This window comes from Chiloscyllium plagiosum, unplaced genomic scaffold (genome assembly GCF_037043375.1).
Source record: "Chiloscyllium plagiosum isolate Xiang-an unplaced genomic scaffold, Cpla_swu_hap1 HiC_scaffold_13, whole genome shotgun sequence".
NCBI classification, from domain to species: Eukaryota; Metazoa; Chordata; class Chondrichthyes; order Orectolobiformes; family Hemiscylliidae; genus Chiloscyllium; species Chiloscyllium plagiosum.
The window spans coordinates 41069251-41089133 of record NW_028270151.1 but is presented as its reverse complement, the minus strand read 5'-3'; the positions used below and the strand labels follow the sequence as shown (position 1 = coordinate 41089133).

Sequence of the window (19883 nt, the reverse complement as noted above, 5' to 3'; positions counted from 1 at the left end):
TAAAGAACAAAGAAAATTTACAGCCCAGGAACAGGCCCTTCAGCCCTCCAAGCCTGTGCTGATCCAAATCCACACTCTAAACCTATTGCCCAATTCTTAAGGATCTGTATCCCTCTGCTCCCCACCTACTCATGCATTTGTCCAGACGCATCTTAAATGAATCTACTGTGCCTGCCTCTACTATCTCTGCTGGCAACATGTTCCAGGCACCTACCACCCTCTGTGTAAAGTACTTTTCGCATGTATCCCCCTTAAACTTTTCTCCTCTCGTTATTGAATCCCTCATCCTGGGAAAAAGCTTATTTACAGACCTCAATCAGGTCCCCTCAATCTCCTTTTTCCTAATGAAAAAAATCCTAACCTACTCAATTTCTCTTCATAGCTAGCACCTTCCATACCAGGCAACATCCTCATAAACCTTCTCTACACCCTCTCCAAAGCGTTCACATCCTTTTGATAATGTGGCGACCAGTATTCTAAATGCAGCCAAACCAAAGTCTTGTAGAATTTTAACATGACTTGCCAGCTCTTATACTCAATACCCTGTCCGATGAAGGCAAGCGTACCATGTGTATTCTAACTAGAGGATAACTTCTAACCGTTTCAAGAATATCCACTGATTTATTGAGTTTCCTCAGGTAGGAAGAATTTTTCTCTCTCTTTACATAAAGCCACTTGGAATGATTGATGGTGACATTCTGCCTTCATGGAAAGGATGCTGCATGTTAGCAACAACACAGAGGAAGAGAATTTAAAAAGATAAAATTTGCTTTTAAAAGATGTAAGGAATTAGTAATTCAAAGCGTCAAGCAACACATTATTATAAAGAGATGGTTACTATTTGAGACCAGAAAGACTTCTTCAAAAGTTATTCTTTCAAGGGATGTGGCTCACCCAGTGTTTGTTGACCATCTCTCTTTGAGATGGGTGTTGGTGAATGCCTTTCTTCAACTGTTCCAGTGAGTGCAGTGAAGATATACCCACAGTTTTGTTAGAAATGGAGTTCCAGGATTTTAACACTTGGACAATAAGAATATCAATTCAGTTACAAGTGTTGGTTTCAAGGGCAATTAGCAGCTGATGGTGATGTAATCCTGCTGAGATGACCTTCTAGGTGATAGAGCTCTCAGATTCAAAATGTTCTGTCCAAGAACAATTGACGAGTTGCTGCAGTGCATCTTGTATATGCTACCCTCTGCTGCCACTGCGGTATGGTGGTGGAGGGAGTGACCAGTGGTGGATTGCATGTCAATCAAGAATGTTGCTTTATCCTTGGTAGCGTTGAGCTTCTTGATTGTTGTTGGAGCTGCTCTCATACAGGCAAGTTGAGAGTATTCCATTACACCCCCTGACTTGAGTCACAGAGATGTACAGCACAGAAATAGACCTTTCAGTCCAAATTGTCCATGCCAACCTGTATAAATCTCATCCCATTTGCCACCATTTGGTCCATATCCCTCTAAACCCTCCCTATTCATATACCCATCCAGATGCCTTTTAAATGCTGTAATTGTTTCAGCCTCCACCACTTCCTCTGGCAGCTCATTCCATTCACACACCATTCTTCTGGGTTCAGACATGGTCTTGTGGCCACAGTATTTATATGGCTGGCCCAGTTTCAGTTTCTGGTTAATGGTAACCCCTGGATGTTTATAGTGTGTGTTCAGTGACAGTAAATTAAATGGCAAATACAGATGATTACATTCTCTTTTGTTCTCACTAGTGTTGCGCACATGTTACTCATCATTTGATAGCCCAAACCTGAATGTAATCCAGGTGTTGCTACATATGGACACAGACTGCTTCATTTTCTGAGGAGTCATGAATGGTACTGAATCATCCTTGACCATCTCCACCTTACGTGGCAGGGTGGTCATTGATAAAGTAGCTAATAATAGTTGGGATTAGAACACCTTTTGCATACTGTTATGTAAGATTATAGCAATAAGCATGGATATACACGATCAAAGACATGATAGAATACTTTGGGGACACCTGAAATGTAATTTGCAAAATGCTAGCGTTGAATGATGTAGAATAATGTTACTCTGCTGTGTGATTTTTTTTCTATATCACTTCTAGTATTAGGGAGAATTTTCCACTTTTTCTTATTGCAAGTGTTATTACATATTTCCCTTACAAGATTTGTTTTTAGGAGATAATAAATTCATAATTATGATTCATGGCACAAGTAGTTTTTTTTTGCTTTTTTTGGAAAATAATATGATGATAGTTGTCAACCAGAGAGCCAAATTTGCAACAATTTTAATTTTGAGTAATCTGTTTACCATAACTGAATTTGAATACTGCATCTTCAATCATGACCAGTTAGTAACTTTCAATCGGCAAACTGCGGATAGAATAGTGACATCCCTGATGTAGTGATTTTAGTGGTATATAGTATCATATGCATTTATAATTAAAAATTCCAAATGGTTGATCGTAAAGATTTTCCTTTCTTTCTCTTGAATAACAGAGGAATTTATTGGCTAATTCTTCTTCCTTTCTTCCTTCAAAAAAGCTCAAAGGAAAATTGTTTACACCAAACCAGTTTAACAAATCCTTGCTGGTCTCCTTAATTAGTATGCAGTTGTCCATGTGACCTCTAATTCTTTCTCAATCATTTTTTAAATGTTTCCCCACCATTGGAGCTAAACTGACTGGTCTGTTTTTGCTTTATTGATCCTTTACTTTTAAAGTGCTTTATATAATTTTACTTGTATCCTTTTCTGAACATGGGCATAACATTTGCAGCTCTGTCAGCCCTCTAGTACCATTCTGAGTCAGGGAAGACTGAATAATTATAGCTGGTGACCCTGCAACTTCACCTCCCACTTCTTTTGGTATCTTTGCATGCATCTTGCCTGGTCCTGATGTGTTTAATTTCTGATAGCTTATTCATTTCCTCCTCATCATCAATTTTAAACCTTTATAGTAACTGAATTTCCTCCACTGTCGCTATGGTCAGGGTTTCATGTTTTCTTCGCAAAGACAGATGCAAAAATATTTTAATACCTCTGCCATGTTCTTTGCATCTGGAACTCTTTTTAGTGTGCTTGAAAAGCATTGCCAGCCGGAATTTCAATCTGCACAAGGAAATCCTCATGGCTTTCTCAATCCTTTCTAAACCATCTCCTTAAATAAACTTATGGAAGTCAATTTCATAAGTTTAATTTCTACTCCCTTGAGTTCAGGAGGGTGAGGGATTACCTAACCAAAATCTTTAAAATTATAAGAATAACTGATAGGATAAACTATTTCCTTTTAATGTAGGAATCCAGAAAATAGAAGTGAGATTTTAACATTAAAACTAATCCATTTAGAAGTAAAATCAGAAAACACTTTTTCACAACAAGGCTGTGAATACAGTTGACGTATTCAACACTAAGACAAAGTTTTTATTAGGTAATGGCATTAAGAAACATGGATCAAATACAGTTGCAATTTAGATTTAATATGTTAGAGGGACTGCATGGTATTTTCTCATCTTCAGTGGTAACTCAGATAAACAATATTTAATGAAAAGTGAACTGCTTTGGATCTGCTGTTATCTCTACCTGCTGTGGACTATCTTGCTGAGACTAATTATCTGGAATTATCTTGTGAACCCCTAGCTCTTTGTTGATCTTCATAATTACAAAATGAATGACCTTCATCATTACAAAAAATGAGAGGAGTGATCTAAGACTTTAGTTTTTTGAGATTTTTTTCTGTTTCTCAGAACTTTGCTCTTTTATAAATTGTGCCATGCCACAACTGTTCCAAATAATTGTCAAGTCTAAAACTACCAAAAAGTAAAAATTGTTTTTGGCAACTTTTCCATCCAAGGACTTTTGCTTTCCATAGGAAAACATTCTGCCTCAGGCAAAGAGAGTCCTTACTGTGGCACACCTGAAATCTATAACTCACTGATGGACATTTAATGAGAGATTGTTGTTCAAAGCATTCACTCTTTATTTGACATAACAATTCTTCACAGTCAGCTGAACTGACAGTAGTCAGAGTCACATCTATCCAAAATCAAAACACACTTTTGTTTGCACACAATACCCTCATTACTGCTTTTTTGTTAGTATGAAGTTTAAACGACCTTCTCAGAGAATAATTCTAACTGAGCTAAATCAACACGATTGAAATTCAGCTGACTATCGTCCTCGAGTCTCTCAGAAAACGCACATCTCCATGGGTGAGCTGAAATAGCAGTAGGATCTGCTATAGCGGTAATTTACGGCACTAAGCTTAGCCCTGTTCATAGAAAGTCTTGCCACACATTGGAATACTAGTGATATTCTGTACCTTTCTCGGTTGTGGGTGGGGGAGGATTACCTGCAGTATGTGCATGAATGCCTTGATTGAAAGCATACGCTTCAGCTTGGGCACTGACCCTGGTTCATATGAGTCAATGATGTAGACTGCAGAACATCCATCCAACGACTAATCATAGCTTCCTCAATATTTAATTGAGTGCAGTAATTAATTATTAACATCTAAAAATTAGATTCCGAAATTTCAAGCCACCAGATGGTCTGAAGGGACTATTCGAAGTGAGGAGTGCCTTCTGACGTACACAGAAAATTACTTCCGCTGGCTGCCTTTAGATAAGGTAATCCTAAACAGTTAATAATTTGGAGACAGTGCAAAGGGCGAGTTGTGCTTTCATAGCTGGATATCATAACACACTCCGAAGGCTCTAATTCACAGTTTGAGCATATCCCCCAAACTGTTAAGTGCTTACCGTTTTGAATTTGATGTTTTCTCCAAATTTAAATTCTGGATCCCGTTTCTTAAGAAGGTAAGTAAAATTTTCCACTCTGATATTTAAAGGAGTCGAGTTCAGTTATGAATTGCTACATTGTGTGTTTCTGGCAGGCACCGGGAGACAGTAGGAATTTTAATGTGAGTGAAGTGGGGAGAGAGAGAAACTGATTCTTCAAGTTCTAACTAGGAATGTAAATTGGGGTCAGAAGTAAATACAACGTTTTAAAGCAGTATTTTATTTTCATTTTCCAAGCCCAGTGCGGCGAATATGGATAATGTGAGATCTGACAATCGGGGGAAAAGGTTCTTTGTTTTTAATCGGAATTTATCGATAGTGGATTGAATTTATCGAAAATACAACGCGTTTTGCTTATGACCCTAAAATAATCTCCTTGCGTTCAGTTGCCACTTTCAGCCTATGTTATTTAAAAGGTCACCGGTAAAGAACAGCAAATATAAATTGTAAACGACGGTACTTATTTGTCATTTTAGATACTGTACCATCATCCTTCGACTTCGCACAGACTTCAAACTAAGTGTTTGATAATAAAGTTCAATGATTTCATACATGTATTTCAACTCCTATCTTGAAGTCAAATGTTCTAAATGTTATTGAATGTTGTTCCTTACATTTGAGAAGCAGTTACGTTGGGGAATAAGCTTCCTAACATTGATATGTTAACTAAACCATAAAACGTACTCACTGCCAAGTAAGCCCTCTTGTCTGAAAGCTCCCTTCAATTCCTAAGAACATTCCAAGGCCACACTGACCTTACACACCCTCCTTCCTTATTTCACACCAGTCCTCATTCCCTCATTCACCTAGTTCATATTGGCATCACTTTCTCCCCCTGCTCCTGTCCGTGTCTCAACCTCTACTTGGAGCCTTTGTTTATACCCCACCCAGCCTGAATAATGTTGTGCTGAATCTTAGAATCCTAATTTGACATGAATTTTGGGAAGGGGGGTAACAAAAACATAATGAGGTGGTACAGTTTTATGATTTCACAAGCACCAAGGAAAAGGTAACTAGTTTCATTTTGGAAAATGTGACGAGTCGTTAGGTCATTTTGCGCTCTCCAGTAAAATGGGAATTTTTGGAGTTGCAGGTTCACGGGGCATTAAGATAATATTGAGTTTAGGGCAGTATAAAATAGAGCTAATGGACATTTTAGTCTTGGAATACTAAAGCCAAAGGGCTTTGAGCTCTCATTATAAAGCCTGACCGCAATGCTTCCAACACCCTATTATCCCCGAGTCCAACTACTTCAAGGTTTACATAGGTGTGAGCTGTCATTGAGAACAGAGAGCAGGGGCCAGTTCGATCCAACTACCCTTTCTTTATAACCCTGTCCATGATCACTCTGGCCATTGCTGCCTGTGAGCTGGAAACCCCAAAAGACCCCACTTTAGGAAGCCCTACCTCAGAGTAAACATGTAGCATGAGGTTCTGCACAATAGGAAGAATGTTAAGGCTTTAGAGGGGCCTAATGAGCATTCATTAGGTGGTGGTTGCTGTTATGAGGGAACATCAATGTGACATAGACTTGGAAAAGTTCAAGCTGCTTTTATTAGGCCTACTAATTGCAGGATAATAGGGTAGAAATTTTTTAAATTGAAGATAAATGTAAATTATTTCCTGACTGAATCAAGAGCAAGGAATGTAAATTGCAGTTTAAATCTATTCAGTGTATAGCAGGTGGGGAGTTTTCTCCCAAGATTAAGGGTTGATACAAAAGCTGAAATTGCCAACAACAGTTGTTGGAATGGTGATTGAAGTTAAAAGCAATAAAGGGATGTAGGAACAGTATGAGGAACTGTTTAAAGATGGAGGATTTGATTTTTGCATGAAAACTTTCATCTGTGTTTAATTGACTCTGTGCAGAGAGCTGCATCAGTGGTTTGACATAAGGTGATGATATTTATCACATATAGTTGCAACATCCTGATACATCTATGCCTGAAGTGAGATATCCCAATTCATGACAGTTCTAAATGAGATACCTGAAAGGCTCTTGCGTGAGAAGGGATGAAATGACTGTTCCTTTATTGTTCATTCCCTCAGTTGTTTGAAGGAAGGTTAATTTAAGAAGGTTCCCTTTCCAAGAATACCTTTCTACAACACCAAAATGAACTTACATTTTAAAAGGAGCCAATTTAATCAGGATTCTTTGAATTAGCATCGGACATTTTCGTTACTAAATGCTAATCTAGGCTAAAATGCAACACGTGCACTCGGCTTAAAAAGAGTCTAATCTTAAAAAAAAGTTTTAAAAATTGTTCATGCACAGTGGTTAGTTGAATATTATGGCTGTTTGTAGTGAAAGTTACCAGTAGTACTGACATTGGACGTACGGTTTTTTTTTTGATAACTTCATCCTACAAATCTAAGGATATTTTCTAAAAAAAAATAAAATTGGCTTGCAATGCTTGGTGTGAGGGAAAATCTTTACCTGCAGCACAGGGTTGACTAGAGATAGCTCTCTGATGCAAGGGCCGGCATGGTGGCTCAGTGGTTAGCACAGCTGCCTAACAGTGCCAGAGACCTGGGTTCAATTCCAGGTGACTGTCTATGTGGAGCTTGCACGTTCTCCCCGTGTCTGCGTGGGTTTCCTCCGATGCTCTGCTTTCCTCCCACAATCCAAAGCTGTGCAGGTGAGGTGAATTGGCCATGCTAAATTACCCATAGTGTTCAGGGATGTGTAGGTTAGGTGCATTAGTCAGGGGTTAATGTAGAATGATGGGGAATGGGTTTGGATGGGACACCCTTCGGAGGGTTGGTGTAGACATGTTGGGCTGAAGGGCCTATTTCCACACTGTAGGGATTCTTTTTTTTAAAAAAAACACTCCAGCCCAGGAGAGTTCAGACCCAGTAGTCCACTGGAGTAGAGTTGGAACTGACATTAACCTCAGAAGGAAAACACAATTTGGCTACAGTTTGGGACATAAGCTATAAGGGATGGTTTCTTGTTGAGCAGAGATTCATCAGCCCTTGTTTGTGATCACAAGCTATCTCTAATCGATCTGCTTAGAGTTTCTTTGACACTGTTAGATATTACATTTCATCAGTCCAACACAATTTGTTTTCCTTTGCACCTACAGTTATTGTCTCTGTACTTTTTAGAATCTATTTTGGAATTGATGGCTGAAGATGTTCATGGGTTTTAACCTGTGGTTTTGACAATCCACTGAAGTTAATGTGAACAATTGTACAATTCACTGTTTCTGCATGAGCTGAGTGTGTAAGCCTCTGCATCACCAAGACCCCCATAGCGCCTTCTCAGTGATGCATGTCCACAAGGCACCCTCCAGCCTCGTGTAGCTCTCAAGTAGAATGTCAAGGGCATATGGGCTGGATAGAAGATGGGCACATTCCCAAGGATAGTTATTTTAATCAACCTGTTCAATCGTGTTAAGAAAACCATCTGTGGGACTTGAACCTCTAGGATTCGTGACCCAGAGTATGAACATTACCAGTGTGCTGTAAGAGCCCAATGTTTTTTTAATTTCAAAAATATACTTTATTCATAAAATACTTTGATCTGTACAACTGGACATGCCATACATATGTAAACATTCCATTTGTTTGCATACCGAAAACAGAGTAATCATTTCTATTTACAGGTCTGTACGATTACATTTTTAGCTGAGGCGTCAGCAGAGCCCAAATGACTGCATGGGCCCCCTGTTCTTCATTAGGTAGGCAGGCAGACTTTACACAGTGGTCTTTCCCCACCGCGCCTTGGCGGCAGCTGCCCCAAGCTTCAGCGCGTCCCTCAACACGTAGTCCTGGACCTTGGAATGTGCCAGTCTGCAACACTCAGTCGGGGTCAACTCCTTCAGCTGGAAGATCAACAGGTTTCGGACCACCCAGAGAGCGTCCTTCACCGAGTTGATGATCCTCCAGGCACAGTTGATGTTCGTCTCGGTGTGCGTCCTGGGGAACAGGCCGTAGAGCACGGAGTCCCGCATCATGGTGCTGCTCGGGACGAACCTCGACAAACACCACTGCATTCCTCTCCAGACGTCTTCTGCATAGGCACATTCCAGAAGGAGGTGTGTGACAGTCTCATTCCCCCCCCCCCCCCCCCCCCCCCGCAGCCGCTTCGAGGGCAGCGTGCGGTGCGGCTGCGACTCTGGGCGTGTATAAAGGACCTAAGAACCCAATGTATCAAAGATGAGAAGGTCACCTCTGAAAAGAAACTAAGCCCTCCAAAATTCTAATTCAAGGATTTTGAAGAGACATGAAAGCTCTTGACATCATCATGACAAGTGGAGAAACTCAAGCTGATAATTGGTGCAAATGTAACTCCAGTTGGGGGAAGGGTTTCACTGCAATAATGATGTGGTTTCAGAAGCTTTGAAGCCAGTATTAGTCCTGCAAACAAGACATCAGTAGGAATCTTCCTCCAACACCAGTTTAGGCAATTAAATTTGTGATGGATTTTCCCTTTTGTGAAACTATTTGTTCAGCCATCAAAAGAAGTGCTGTGTAGAATCTCATCTGACCTCCCCAAAACTGAAGCTATATTTCCAACATCATTTGCAAATGGAAGGATGCCAATTGATTTGAAGAGAAGATTTTGATGTTACAAAGTAATCTTCCCTGGTAACTGGGGAACGTGTTTGATTACAACACAGAGCTGCATACACACAATTACTTGAAAATAACGATTTAGCACCTTTGTTTCAGCCCAAGACTGGAGAAGAATATTCTGGCTGGTGAAAAGAATTTACTGTTGACTTAAGTGGTCTAAGTAATTGCAGCACACTAACAACCAAAAGGACGATTCATTTTTGACTTTCAAAGATAATATCCATCTGCTCTTTAACTGATTCCTACTTCTGGAGACAACATTATATTCTATGCATCTAAAAGTTATTGAGGTTCAATAAGACTAATTGCAGTCTTGCATGAAGTTTTACATTTAATTTAAATGCAGCAGGCTCTGAGCTACTATGTGTATTAAGGAAAATATAAGCAAGGTGTGGTCTTGTGTTATTGCGTGCAACAACCATGCTTTGAGCCAAAAGTTCAGGCTTTGTGTCTCATTTCAGGACTTGATGACCACAGAATTGTATTTATAACTCGTAGCATTCATAGTGGGTGGCACAGTAACTCAGTGGTTAGCACTGCTGCCTCACAATGACAGGAAATTGGTTTCAATTCCAGCATCTGGCAACTGCAAACTCCACACAGACTTCTCCTTGTGTCTGCAGTCTAAAGATGTGTAGGTTAGGTGGGTTGGTCATGTTAAATTGACAAGTGTTCAGGGATGTGTAGGTTGTGTGCATTAGCTATGGGAAATTCAGGTTTACAGGGATAGGTTTGGGGGTGAGAGTCTAGATGGGATACTTTGGAGAGTTGGTGTGGACGCAATAGGCCAAATGGCCAGTTTCCACACCATAGGGATTCTATGATTCTCTGCCAAAGAAGTTGGTTGGTTAAACCTGGCAGGTGTAGAAGCAGGATAAACTCCTGGTCTGTCACACTTGATGCTGAGTGCTGCTCCTGAAGCTATAAACCTCTAGCTTAATGAGTGTAGGATTGGGAGTAGTGTACTGATTGTGGATAGACAACTTGTTGGTAGACAGGCAACAAACAGGAATAAAAGGGTCATTTTATAAATAGTAGGCAGTGACTAGTGGAGTACCACAGATTATTTGGTTCCCAGCTATTCATAATTTAATGAGAACTAAATTATAAATCTTCAAATTTGCAGACAACACAAAGCTGGGTGGCAGGGTGAATAGCGAGGAAGATGCAGAGATGCTTCAGTGTGATTTGGTCAAGAGGAGTGATTGGGCAAATGCTTAGCAGAGGAAGTAAAATGTAGATAAATGAATTCATCCACTTTTGATAGCAAAGCCAGAAAAGTAGGTTATTATCTGAATGGGGAAAGGTGGAGGTCCAAGATCTGAGTGTCTTTGTACACCAGTCACTGAAAGTAAGCATGCAGATACAGCATATTTGCCATCATAGAATCATACAGCATGGAAACAGACCCTTCCTTCAACTCTTCAATGCACAGGAGCAGGGATATCTTGCTGCAATTCAGCAGGGTGTTTGAGGGATATACCTGGAGTATTGTGTGCATTTTTTTTTCTCCTTGTCTGGGGATGGATATTCTGGGTATGAAGGAGTGTAATAAAGGTTGACTACACTCACTCCTGAGATGGCTGGATTGATTGGGACTATATTCGCTGCAGTTTAGAACAATGGCAGGGGCTATTTCACAGAAACCTAAACATTCTAACAGGACCAGACAGGATAAACACAGGGAGGATGTTCCTGTTGACCAACTAGGGAGTCCAGACCCTGTTGTCATGGTGTAAGGATACAGGCTAGTTAGGACGAAGCTGAAGAGAAATTTCTTCACTGAGGTTGGGTTTCTTTACCACAAAAAGTAGTTGAGACCAAAACATTGAATGTTTTCAAGAAGCAGTTAATATCTTTTCTAGAACTAAAGGGTTGAAACAGTACTGGGAGAAACCAGGAACAGGACATTGAATTGGATGATCAACTATAATCCTATTGAATGGCAGAGCAGGCCTGGAGAGCTAAATGGCCTACTTATCTTATTTTCTAAATTACCGTGCTTCAATCGAGCATCCTGTTCCAGGAAATATAGAAAATATGTGTAAGCATATCTTTAACCTATTTTGTGTATCTCTTGTCTTCAGAACTATTCACAGATTATTTTCAGTTTAGATAGCTAGAATGTTTTCTGTTTAAATATCAAATTTGGTTGAGTAGTAAAAAAAAAATGGTGTACTTTATTTGAAGTATGACCAAGCTAGTTTGCTTTGGACATGGAGATGCAAACTTTGCTTCTGAGACAGTGGGACAACTGCAGGATTAAGTTCCACTTTCTTGCTGAGAGAGACCTGATTTTAAACATTTTTTTTTCATTAGGACTGAAGATTTGAGGGCTAGCCTAACAACTCTTCACAATTTAGAAGAATTTCATGGTTAGGTAAATATAGGCAGAATGTTTGATCAAACCAATGTGAGATGACCACAAAGGAATAAGAAACATTTCGAATATGGAAAAGCCTATAAACACAATTCATACGCTATTTCAGGGTATTAGATAACCACTTGAAAAGGAGGAATACTAAGGGTAGAGATCAAGCAAGTTGTAGAGGAGAACTGAGGTCCAAGTACTGAAAATTGCAATGTACTCTGGATGGAAAAACAATGGAATGGCTGTGATACTCTTTGGAACCATTGGCCACTTGCTAGTATTGCCCACATTGTAGTTTTGAGTAGTTGCAACTTGAAAAAGTAAACCCACTAAGACCATTTTTTTTTAATGGTTTCCCTACAGTGTGGAAACAGGCCAGTTGGACTACATGCTTTTGAAGTTCTTCTGAAATTCTCCTTATTTATATTTTCCATACTTGAGGACCACCATCCATATCTATTACATACTAGTAACTATGGCAAATAGAATGCTTCTGTTTCCAAGGTGAAGATGTAGAAATACAATCTGGTGTTCAGCCTGAGGTTTATTGTAGCCATTTTGATATTGCCTCTGCTTCAAAATGACAAGAAGTCTCTCTCAGAATTGGCAATTGCCAACATTTTGGTGACAAGTTGAGTGTTTACCTGTTTGCACTAAAGCTATTTCTCAATCTACGTCATGAGGCCATGAGACAACTAACCCTCAGCCCCACCATTCATGAGATCATGCAAGCAGACCATCTCCTGTGTGTGAGACAAGTCGGCATAAGTGCAAAAAAACCCTCTAATCGTGTTGCTGCAGGTTTTCACTTAATGTAAATATAAATTGGTTTCACAGACATATTTTACAATTATTTGAAACATGGTATTATAATCTTGTCCAAAAAATGTATCTTGGTTTCTGGTTTAAGTACTTAACAAAAGTACAATTATTACCACTTCAGCAGTAAAGCAAAATATTCACTTTCAACTAATTCTGAAGTGTTTTTCAGGGGTGGGCATAATTGGATGGGGTGAGATCAGTCACTAGTCCAAGGGGTCTTTGGCCCATTGGACTGGAGGCAAAAATGTTTACAAAGCACTCGTAAAGAATCCTTATTCTTGGCTTTAGAAAGGTGTTAATCAGAGTGTTAGGTGGTTCCTATAGTTTTTTTTTAAAAAGTCAGTTGTTTCAGGATTGTTCCCATTATAACAAACTTCCCAGAATTTCCCCTGTCCACCTTCTTAGCCAGAGTTGTTTCTAGCCTGGAGTTACCAGGGAAGGGAGTATGGTTTTTCAGATGTATCACTCTCTTCAGAAAACTGCATTGAAGTATTTGTAGTCTTCCTGAAAGTTGTACCATTGAAAACATACATTTAACACAACTACAGTGTGACTTTAGTACAACTGAGATTCTCCAGTGTTCATGTCTGTGATGCAGGCAAAACTTTCCTTGATGTTGAAAGTTGAATGAGGCAACTTGATAATACATTCATTGGGTGACATCAGATATTGGTGACCCAATTATGCAATCGTCACTATTTAATTCCTGATTGGAGCCAGAAAACTAATAATCCTTGGGTGTTATTTGACATGTTTTGAGACACCTTAAGGGCACATTTGAACGTTCTTATTGCCCTACTGAATTTCAGAATGCCACCTTAGAGTTCAGAGGAACAATAGGGCTCATCCTAGAAGAAGCATGCAGGTGTGATATTGTAACAATGTCATACTGTTTGCTGTTGAGAAATATTTAGTTATTCTGACAATAACTCATTCATTAGTTCAGTTACAGAACTTTCTAATTATAATTGACCTCCATGTGACCTGATGTTCAACTTTTTACAACCGCTTTTGCAATTGACTTATTATCAAGAGATGGCACTTTAGGCGATTTTTATTTCTAGGCAAATAAATCATGTACCATTTGGTATTGAGTTAACATTCAATTCTATAGACTTGAGTTTTTTTCGGTCGAAGTGGATTTTGTTTTCAACTGGTTTTAGTTTAGTGTTGACTCTTAACTGAGCTCAGCTTGATCCTTTTTTTTTTAAGCAATGCTTTTGCAAGACCAACATAAATCTTCACATAATATTGCATAGTTTGTCTCTAGTACAGTACCTGTGGCCAGAGTAATGAAAAAATTGCACCACTATACACTTGAAATAATCAATTGTGCTTGAAGCAGTTATTGTTACGTAACATTTTATATACAAAAGGTAATTGTGATATCCAATTCCTTAAGTTCATTTTTAATCACTTGTGTGTAGATTAAGCGGTCATTTATCAGAGTACTAAATAAAGCAACTGCACCAACCTTCCTCCCTTTTTTTATTAAGTAGGATATAAGCTTTGTAAGATAGAACTCTCCAATTGCCTAAAATGGAATAAATAAAGAGGTTAGCTATGTGTTATCTATCTTTTAATGCAATGAAGGTATCATTTAAACTTCACCATAAGATTGCAAAACACAACTTCCCATCTTTGAACATTTTAATTAATTTTGGGGCTTAGGCTAAATTAGATTTTCCTACAAAGATGAGAGAACCATTTCAAAAGCCATAGCTTTTTGAAGGTTGAAATTAATACTTCAAGATTTGTTTCCTTTGGTTATTGAGAAGAACACATTACAGAATCTTGCCATTCAAAGATACAATTCACATATTGAATGTGTTATTTTTTTTTTGGCTAAAGGTTGGATATAATCTCTGAGAAGCTGGTAGGTTTTGCAATCAATTTCATTTAATGGCATTTTTTTTGTTTCCCTACAACCTTGAACCTTGTATTAAAGTTTACTGGATCTTAGCAGTAAAGATATTCATAATTGGGTTAATGTCAACGATTGTGGCTCAATCATTTTATAAGTTTTGTTACAACATGTCGTTTTTGCTTTGCACTCCCAATTTTCTGCCCCTAAACTCTTGAATAAGCAATCTTACTCGCTAATGGCTGTGATTGGTAGTGTCCTGCCCATGGTTCACATATCTATGTTAGAACACAGAACAGTACAACATGGAAGTAGGCCCTTCAGATTACCATGTGTTATGACTTTGGGTGAACACCCAACCCCTCACTAATTTAAACCAGTGACACAGAAAAGACGTTTAACTGAACCCATGCTGTAATCCATTCAAATTCGAGAGGCAAGAACTATCCCAATAGTCACTATTTAAAGTACAAAAAAAATTTAAGAACTTTATTCTTTAAATCTCATGTAGACTATTAACTAACAACTATTTGCAACTTCTTTCTCTAAACTATCTTTAACTTTCCCTTCCACAATGCTGGTCCAATAAAACCCCTGATTACGATTTACCAGAAAATTCAAATTTCAAAACCAGCCAGCTGTCAAATCTCCTCTTTGCATCTTCCTCTGTCTTTTCTTAGGGTTTCTGTTTCACAGGTCAGTTGATAGATAAAGGGACCTTTCAGGGAGCTATTCTGCAGGCTGTCTGCATATGTTGGCTTTTTTTTTAGGCAAAAGTGAGATGCTGGAAATCAGTCTAGATTAGGATGGTGCTGGAAAATCACAGCAGGTCAGACAGTATCTGAGGAGCAGGAAAATCAATATTTCGGGCAGAATCCCCACTTCTATTGGGTTGCTACTCAGCCTCTGCTGAGTTCATGTGAAAACAGTCCCAAGTTTATCCAACCTCCTTTTTGATAGTTAATACAAGCAACAGCCTGGTAAACCACTTTTGCACCTTCTGCATAGTCTGAATTGCACAAAGTGCTCCAAATGTAACTTAACTAAAGGCTCTTACAGCTGCAATGTGACTTGCTAAATTTTTATACTCCGTGCCTCAACCATTGAGGGCAAACTTTCAGGGACCTATGGATTTGTCTCCCAAGATCTCTATATATAGTAATGTTAATGTGATAGTTGTCAGACATTCTGACAAGTCTTCCCTGAATCTTTCAGATGGTGCCAAAATTTAAAAATAATTCTCATGGCATCTCTCCTTTTGTTTTCTTGATGTCACGCAGCTAGCAATCAGATCTTTTTATTAAGAGACTGGTACCTGACAAGGGTAAGCAGTCCTTGGATTGATTAGAAATTGAAAGTGAATCTTGCAGTTAGTACTTCAGACACTCTGGGAGGAAAGCCTACAATGATGCATTGAAATAACTTCTACCCCATTATCTAATTGTACTACTAGAGAAAGGCAAGAACAAACTCCACTTTTCTGTCTCAAAGATTTATAAAGTTGCCTTTTTTAATTTGTTTTTAATTAATGGTCATGATTGGTTGGAATGGCTTAGCAGCATTGGCAAGTTTACATCTTCATTCTTTTTTCCCTCCTTCTGAAAGGTGGCCTTCCACATGTGGATGTAAGCAAGAGCAGGTTTCCGGTCCTTTTTGGTACTGACTGTCTGTGATTTGGAGCTGGAGTTTTAAGGTTTGTTTCATGATTGTCATAGTCATAGAATTGTACAGCATGGAAACAGTTTGGTCCAACTTGTCCATGCTAACCAGATATCCTAAATTTACCTAGTCCCATTTGGCTCATATCCCTCTAAATCCTTTCTATTCATATACCCTTCCAGATGCCTTTTAAATGTTGTAATTGTACCAGTCTCCTCCACTTCCACTAACCGTTTATTCCATATGTGCACCTTTGTCTGTGTGAAAAGGTTGTCTGCTAGATCCTATTCAAATCCAATCCCACCCCACCCACCTTGAACCTATGCCCTCTAGTTTTGGACTTTGCTACCCTGGGAAAATATCTTGTCTATTTACCCTGTCCATGCCCCTCATGCTTTTAAATACCTCTATAAAGTCATTTCTCAGCCTCCATGCTCCAGGGAAAACAGGCCCAGCCTATTTAGCCTCTCCTTATAGCTCAAAGTGTCCAGTCCTGGCAACGTCCTTCTTAGTCTTTTCTAAATCCTTTAAAGTTTCACAATATCCTTCCTATAGCAGAGAGACCAGAAGTATTCCAAAAGTGGCCTAAATAATGTCTAGTATAGCTGCAACATGACATCCCAACTCCTATACTCTGCACTAACCAATAAAGGCAAGTATACTAACTGCTTTCTTCACTACCCGTCTACCCACGGCTCCACTTTGAAAGAACTATGAACTTGCATTCTAAGTTCTCTTTATTTGGCAACACTCCTCAGGATGCTACCATCTGAATGTATAAGACCTGCCCTCATTTACCTTACCGAAATGCGGCACCTCAATTTGTCTAGGTTACACTCCATCTGTCACTCCTTGGCTCACTGGTCCATCTGATCAAGATTCTGTTGTATTCTGAGATAACCTTTTTGGCTGTCCACTCCACCTTCAATTTTGGTGTCATTTGCAAAAGGTACTAAGCATTCCTTCTCTAGAACATAGAACTGTACAGCACAAGAACAGGCCCTTTGGCCCATTATGTTCTGCCGAACATGATGCCAAATTAAACTAATCCCTTCTTTCTGCCCTTGGTCCATATCCCTTCATTCCTTGCATATTCATGTGCTTATCTAAAAGTCTCTTAAACACCCCTATCTGCCTCCTCCACCAACCCTAGCAGTGCATTCCATGCTCCTACTATTCTGTATTTTGAAAAAACTTGCCCCTCACATCTTCTTTGAACATCCCCCTCTCACCTTAAATGCATGCCCCTAGTTTTAGACATTTCAACTCTTGGGGCAAAAAGCATCTGACCGTCAACCTTATCAATGCATCTCATAATTATATACTGTAGACTTCTGTCAAGTTTCCAGTCAGCCTCTGCTGCTCCAAAGAAAACAATGTTAGTTTTTCTAGCCTCTCCTTCTAGTTCATACCCTTTAATCCAGGCAGCATCCAGGTAAACCTCTTCTGTATCCTATCCAAAGCCTTCCTGTAATGCAGCGACCAGAAATGAATGCAATACTGTGTGGCCTAACCAAAGCCTTATAAAGGAGCAACATGACATCCTGACTCTCTTACTTAATATCCTGACCCAATGAAGGCAAGCATGCAATACTCCTCCTTTGCCAAGGTACCTGTGCACATCAATGTTCTTCAGTGTCCTGCAATTAACTAATACCTTTTTCCTGAATATTTGATCTCCCAAAATGCAGCAGTTCATCTACAGATTAACCTCCATCTGCCATTTCTCAGCCCATATCTGCAACTGATTTACTTTTTGCTGTATCCTTTGACAGCCTTGTACACTATCCACAACTCCACCAATCTTTGAATTGTCTGCAGACTTACTAACCCAAACATCTACATTTTTTCATCTCTATGGAACACCACTAGTCACAGACCTCCAGCCTGAAAAACAACTTTGCATCACTACCTTTTTGCTTTCTGTGGGCAAACCAATTCTGAATCCATGCAGCCAAGTCATCATGGATCCCACGCATCTTAATTTTCTGGACGACCCTATAATGAGAAACCTTGTCAAAAGCCTTACTAAAATCCATGTAGACAACATCCACTAATCTATCCCCATTGGCCACCTTTGTCAGCTCCTCAAAAATTTAAATCAAGTTAGTAAGACATGACCTGCTCTGTTCAAAGCCATGCTGACTGTCCAAATGCACGTAAATCCTATTCCAAAGAATTCTCTCCAGTAGCTTCCCAGCTACTGTGAGACTCGCCAATCTATAGTTTCCTGGATTATCTCTCTTTCTCATCTTGAATACAGGAACAACTTTAGCTACTTCCCAGTCCTCTGGGACCAATGTTCATACCCAAATCACTTATATAAATGACGAAAAGCAGTGGACCCTGCACTGATCTTTATGCCACACTGCTGGTCACAGTCCTCCAGTCTGAAAAGCAACCCTCCACCAACAGTACCCTCTGTCTCCTACATTCATGCCAATTTTGTATTCAAATAACTAGTGCTCCCTGTATTCCATGTATTCTGACTTGCTAACCAGTCTAGAGTCCTAGAGATGTACAGCATGGAAACAGACCCTTTGGTCCAACCTGTCCATGCCAACCAGATATTCCAACCCAATCTAGTCCCACCAACCAGCACCTGGCTCATATCCCTCCAAACCCTTCCTATTCATATACACATCTAGATGCCTCTTAAAATGTTGCAATTGTACCAGCCTCCACCACTTCCTCTGGCAGTTCATTTCCATACCTGTAACGCCCTCTGTGTGAAAAAGTTGCCCTGTTGATCTCTTTTATATCTTTCCTCTCTCACCCTAAACCTATGCCCTCTAGTTCTGGACTCCCCAACTTCAGGGAAAAGAATTTGTTTGTTTATCCTATCCATGCCCCTCATAATTTTGTAAACCTCTATAAGGTCACCCCTCAGCCTCCGATGCTCCAGGGAAAATAGCCCCAGCCTGTTCAGCCTCTCCCTATAGCACAAATCCTCCAACCCTGGCAACATCCTTGTAAATCTTTTCTGAACCCTTTCAAGTTTCAAAACATCTTTCCGATAGGAAGGAGACCAGAATTGCATGCAATATTCCAACAGTGGCCTAACCTATGTCCTGGACGACCGTAACATGACCTCCCAACTCCTGTACTCAATACTCTGACCAATAAAGGAAAGCATAGCAAACGCCGCCTTCACTATCCTATCTGCCTGTGACTCTACTTTCAAGGAGCTATGAACCTGCACTCCAAGGTCTTTCTATTCAGCAACACTCCCAAGGATCTTACCATTAAGTGTATAAGTCCTGCTAAGATTTGCTTTCCCAAAATGCAGCACCTTGCATTTATCTGAATTATACTCCATCTGCCACTTCTCAGCCCATTGGCCCATCTGGTCAAGATCCTGTTGTAATCTGAGGTAACCCTCTTCGCTGTCCACTACACTTCCAATTTTGGTGTCATCTGCAAAGTTACTAACTATACCTCTTATGCTCGGCACAGTAGCATAGTGGCTCGCACTGCTGCCTCACAGTGCTAGAGACCCGAGTTCAATTCCCGCCTCAGGCAACTGTCTGTGTGGAATTTGTACATTCTCCCCATGTCTGCATGGGTTTCCTCCGATGTCCAGTTTCCTCCCACAGTCCAAAAATGTGCAGGTTAGGTGAATTGCCCGTAGTATTAGGTGAAGGGGTAAACGTAGGGGAATGGGTGGGTTGCTCTTCGGGGGGTCAGTGTGGACTTGTTGGGCTGAAGGACCTGTTTCCACACTGTAAGTAAGCTAATCTAATCAAATCATTTATGTAAATGACAAAAAAAGGACCCAGCACCGATCCTAGTGGCATTCCACTGGTCATAGG

At 39.8% G+C, this 19883-nt stretch overlaps 1 protein-coding gene across 5 annotated transcripts in view; it reads left to right on the top strand.

Annotated features, from left to right (window-relative positions):
* The first annotated feature begins 4488 nt into the window (after positions 1 to 4488).
* Positions 4489 to 19883, top strand: part of b3gnt7 (UDP-GlcNAc:betaGal beta-1,3-N-acetylglucosaminyltransferase 7) — a 32334-nt gene continuing 16939 nt past the window's right edge. The window contains exons 1-3 of one of the 5 annotated variants that reach the window (XM_043702301.2): positions 4655 to 4792; positions 11675 to 11730; positions 16018 to 16105. The gene's annotated coding sequence lies outside the window, so the exon portion shown is untranslated. Of the gene's footprint in view, positions 4604 to 4654; positions 4793 to 11308; positions 11400 to 11674; positions 11731 to 16017; positions 16106 to 19883 lie in introns of those variants that run through there. The other 4 variants (XM_043702306.2, XM_043702303.2, XM_043702300.2 and 1 more) reach the window with 4 other exon arrangements.